Source organism: Canis lupus, chromosome 2 (genome assembly GCF_048164855.1).
Source record: "Canis lupus baileyi chromosome 2, mCanLup2.hap1, whole genome shotgun sequence".
Classification (NCBI taxonomy): domain Eukaryota; kingdom Metazoa; phylum Chordata; class Mammalia; order Carnivora; family Canidae; genus Canis; species Canis lupus.
In genome coordinates this window covers 14,452,122-14,457,460 of record NC_132839.1, presented here as the reverse complement: position 1 = coordinate 14,457,460, position 5,339 = coordinate 14,452,122, and the positions used below count along the sequence as shown (strand labels likewise).

Sequence of the window (5,339 nt, the reverse complement as noted above, 5' to 3'; positions counted from 1 at the left end):
TAAACTTTCTTATATGTCTTCAGATGCTTTGGAGGAAATTAAATAGACAAGGGGACTGATTCCCATTCAATCTACTGCCATTTGTGAAGTAAAAATTACCTTTGAACACAGAGCTTCATAGTAATTGCATAATTATTTTTGTTTTCTCATCAATGCCAGCCTGCTACAAGTGAGGTACAGCAGTCTGAAAAGAAGTAATCTGAGATGGAATTCTAACAAATTAAAAAATATTTCCTGCAGCCACCCCTCTTCTTTCTGATTTGTAAAAAGCCATTTCAAGAATTTATGGTGACACTGTAAAAAAAGTAAACTAAAGATCAATATCTCTGATGAATGTAGATGCAAAAACCCTCCACAAAATTCTAGCAAACTGAATCCAACAATACATTAAAAAAAATCATTCTCCTCAATCAAGTGGGATTTATTCCAAAGATACAAGAGTGCTTCAATATTTGCAAGTCAATCAACATGATACATCACATCAATAAGAGAAAGGATAAAAACCATATGATCATTTCAATGGATGCAGAAAAATTATTTGATAAAGTACAACATCCATTCATGATAAAAACTGTCAACAAAGTAGATTTAGAGGGAACATACCTCAACATCACAAAGGCCAAAATGAAAAACCGACAGCTAATATCATACTTCATGCAGAAAAACTAAGAACTTTTCCTCTAAGATCAGGAATAAGACAAAGATGTCCACTTGTACTCTTTATTCAACATAGTACTGGAAGTCCTAGCCACAGCAATCAGACAACAAAAAGAAATAGTGCTTGCTTCTGCAGCACATAATTTAAAGAATTGGAACAATGCATGGAAGATTGGCATGGCCACTGTGCATGGAAGACATACAAATTTGTGAAGTGTTCCATATTAAAAAAAAAAAATCAGCCAATCAATAAAAGACATCCAAATTAGTAAGGAAGAGGTAAAATTTCCACTATTTGAAGATGATATGATAGTGTATATTGAAAACCATAAAGAATCCACCAAAAAGCTACTAGTACTGATAATTCAGTAAAATCATAGGGCACAAAAATTAATATACAGAAACCAGTTGCATTTCTATATAATAATAATGAAGTAGCAGAAAGAGAAAGTAATAAAACAATCCCATTTACACTTGCACTAAAAAGAACAAAATACCTAAGAATAAACTTAACTAAGGAGGTGAAAGGACCTATGCTCCAAAAACTATAGAACACTGATGAAAGAAATTAAAGATGACATAAACAAATGAAAGATGTTCCATGCTCATGGGTTGGAAGAACAAATATTGTTAAAAAGTCCATTCTAGCCAAAGCAATCTATAAATTTTAATGTAATCCCTATCAGTATTTTTCACAGAACTAGAACAAATGATCCTAAAATATGTATGGAACCACATATTTTAAAGCCCAAAGAACCAAAGCAATCTTGAAAAAGAAAATCAAAGCCAGAGGTATCACAGTCCCAGGTTTTAAGATGTACTACAAAGCTGTAGCAATCAAAACAGTTTGGTGCTGGCACAAAAATAGACACATAGGTCAATAGAATAGAATATAGAGCCCAGAAATAAATCCATGGTTTTATGAACAATTAATCAATCACAAAGGAAGCAAGAAGATACAATGGGGGAAAGGCAGTCTCTTCAACAATGGTGCTGGGAAAACTGTACCACTTTCTAATACTATGCATAGAAATAAACTCAAAATGGTATAAGGACCTAAATGTGAGACCTGAACCATAGAATTGCTGGATGAGGTATGCCTGGGTGGCTCAGTGACTGAGCATCTGCCTTTGGCTCAGGATGCGATCTTGGGGTCCTGGGATCGAGTTCTGCACTGGGCTCCTTGCAGGGAGCCTGCTTCTTCCTCTGCCTATGTCTCTGCTTCTCTCTGTGTCTCTCATGAATAAATAAATAAAATCTTAAAAAATAAAAATAAAATTCCTAGACAAAAACATAGGCAGTAATCTCTTTAATATAAGTTGTAGCAATACTTTTCTAGATATGTCTCCTCAAGCAAGAGACTCAACAGCAAAAATAAACTATTGAGACTACACCAAAATAAAAAGCTTTTGCACAGTGAAGGAAAGCATCAACAAAACAAAACAAAACAAAAACAACTTAGTAAATGGGAGAATGTATTTGCAAATGATGTTTCCAATAAAGGTTTAATACCCAAAATATATAAAGATTTATACAACACAACATAAAAACCCCCAAAATAATCCAATTAAAAATGAGTAGAGGGTTACCCAGCTGGCTCAGTTGGTTAATTGACTGGGTCTTGATTTTGGCCCAGTGCCTTAGAATTGAGCTCCACATCAGGCACTGTGCTCAGGGGGCAGTCTGTGTGAGAATTTTTTCTCCCTCTGCTCCTCCCCTTGCTCTCTCTCTTTCTCTCAAATAAATAAATAAATAAATAAATAAATCTTTTTTAAAAAATGAGCAGAGGAACTAAAAAGACATTTTCTCTTTTTTTTTAATTTATTTATTTATGATAGTAACAGAGGGAGAGAGAGAGAGAGGCAGAGACACAGGCAGAGAGAGAAGCAGGCTCCATGCACCGAGAGCCCAACGTGGGATTCAATCCTGGGTCTCCAGGATCGCGCCCTGGGCCAAAGGCAGGCGCCAAACCGCTGCGCCACCCAGGGATCCCAAAAGACATTTTCTAAACAAGGCATACAGATGACCAATAGAAACATGAAAAGATCAACATCACTCATCATCAGGGAAATGCAGATCAAAAGCACAATGAGATGTCACCATACACCTGCCAAAATGGCTAAAATCAAAACCAACAAGAAATAACAAGTGTTAGTGAGAATGTGGAGAAAAAGGAATCTGTTTGTGTTGTTGATGGAAATGCAAGCTGGTGTAGCCACTGTGGAAAATGTTATGAAGATTCCTCAAAAAATTAAAAACAATTACCATATGATCCAGTAATTTCACTTCTGGGTATTTACCCAAAGAAAATGAAAACACTAGTTAGAAAAGATATATATACCCCCTGGTTATTCCAGCATTATTTAGAAAAGCAAGCTATGGAAGCTTGCCCACATATCCACTGGTAGATGGATGGATAAGGAAGATGTGGTATATATACACAATGAAATATTACTCAGCCATAAAAAAAAGAGTGAAATCTTTCCATTCGCAGAAACATGGATGGACCTAGAGGGTATAATGCTGAGTGAAGAAAGTCCATCAGAGAAAGACAAATACCATGTGATTTCACCTGTGTGTCAAATTTAAGAAACAGAACAAATGAACAAAGAAAAAAGATACAAACAAACAAACAAAGCCCATACTCTTAACTATACAGAACAAATTGGTAGTTGTCAGAGGGAAGGCGAGCGAGTTATGTGTGAAATGAGGGGATTAAGAATACACTTGTGATGAGCAGTGAGCAATGGATACAAGTGTTGAATCATTACGTTGTACACCTGAAGCTAATATAGCACTGTATGTTAACTATAGTTGGGTAAAAAATTTCTGAGCAGTGATATAGCTACATAGTATGAAGTGATAAAATAGTAATTATATAAATATTAGTAGATTAATATTAACTCCAAAGTCTATGTATTAAAATAATAAACTTCTGCTTGTTAAGATTTTCAGATTATGTTAATCTTAATATATGTATATATATTTATATGAACTATCTCATTTTCCAAAGGATGAGGAAACTTTGGGTATAAGACTATGTTACAAGGACAAGTAAAATACTGTACCTTTCTTTGGCTGACTCCATTTGTATGGCTTGGGCAACTCACAAGAAGGGTTGACTTCTTTTGACTTGGTTTCTCTCTTAAAAACATGGATAAAGAGACCCTTGGCTAACAATCACAAATGTTCAAGCCTCAAAGTTAAATTTTCCTTCTGGTAGTTGTAACTAGATGAGAATGAGGAAATAGGATAGATGAAGAATATTTTATAAAATGAAGACATGTAAGGTTTTCTCTTAGAGCTGGTTAATTAGTCTGCCTTTTCCCTTATGTCTGGTCCGAGAAGTTTTGCAGTCAATACTTTAGACTGCAGAGCCCACTGTGTGGTAAGAAATTTTTCATTTTAGCTGTCATGTTCCATCTCACTGCTGCTGCCATGACACACTGCTCAGTTTTGGAGGTATGTTTTTAATTATTATTTTTAAAATCTTAGAGTATTTTGGACATAGTAGGTACTTATTAGAATTGATAATGATGGTGAATTTTTTTCTCCTTCTATGTTATACATTTGATATTTCTGTAGTAAATATTTTTCTCAAAATATTTTAAATTTGCCTTCTGTTCGAAAAGGAGACCACTTTATTGGCAAACATGTGCTTAAGGGTAGTGAACACAGGTTTTGGAGTCAGGAATTTCAACCCTGGCTTTACTAAATATTCTTGGGTAAGTTATTTAACCTTTCTGACTCTGAGATTTCACATGTGAAAATTGTAAATAGTAATGCACAAATCTCAGTTTTTTTTTTGGAGACAAATGAGATGAAAAAATGTGCCTAGTATATAGTGCTTAACATACAAGTGATTTATTTTATTATTGTTGTTATTCTTAATAGAAGTAAGACTCTACAATATAATTCTGTTTAAAACCTTTGAAGATTTTTTTTTAATTGAGTTGACTAGGGGCACCTGGGTGGCTCAGGCAGGTAAGTCTCTGACTTTGGCTCAGGTTATGATCTCAGGGTCCTGGGATCAGGCTCCCTGCTCCTGAAGGAGTCTGCTTGTCCTTCTCCTTCGGTCTCTGCCCCTTCCCCTATTTGTGCTCTCTCTCTAAAATAAAATACAATTTACAATTAAAAAGATAAAATGAAATCTCTAAAAAAATAAAATAAATTGAGTTGACTAAGTGAAGTGACCAAATGGATTAAATTTCCAAATTGTTTTATTTCATGTAGATAAAATTAGTGATATTTTTGTCTTCTACTTCAAGCATTGGTTCAATTTTTATCAGAATCCTTGGGTAGTGTGTATTTTGGACATGTGTGAAAGAAATACAACTTATACTGTCTTTCTGTGTCTTAATTTAGCTTAAGCCTTTATTGTGCTATTTGCATTTTACTTACCTTTCCAGGATTATACACAGGTTTGGGGGCTTACACAATACCAGGGCACAGAGGTGAGAGTGGACAAATGCTCCGTTAGTCATTGGTACACAGAAGTTGCTGCTAGTAATTCTTTGGACACAGATCAGGAAAAACTCTATTCTCCTTGCCAGGTCCTAAGTTAGTTGGTTATTTTCATTAAGTGATGAGTGGAAGGTTAGGATTTTAGGAAACAGACATTAATCAGAAGGGTTTTTTTTTTTTTTTATAGCAATACCCCTTATTTTCCATTGAAAATAAAA

At 34.7% G+C, this 5,339-nt stretch overlaps 1 non-coding gene across 1 annotated transcript; it reads left to right on the top strand.

The window, feature by feature from the left end:
* The first annotated feature begins 777 nt into the window (after positions 1-777).
* LOC140623751 (U6 spliceosomal RNA) lies at positions 778-886 on the top strand. Its single transcript, XR_012023294.1, has one exon. It is a non-coding gene; the product is annotated as a U6 spliceosomal RNA (small nuclear RNA).
* The last annotated feature ends 4,453 nt before the right edge of the window (positions 887-5,339 follow it).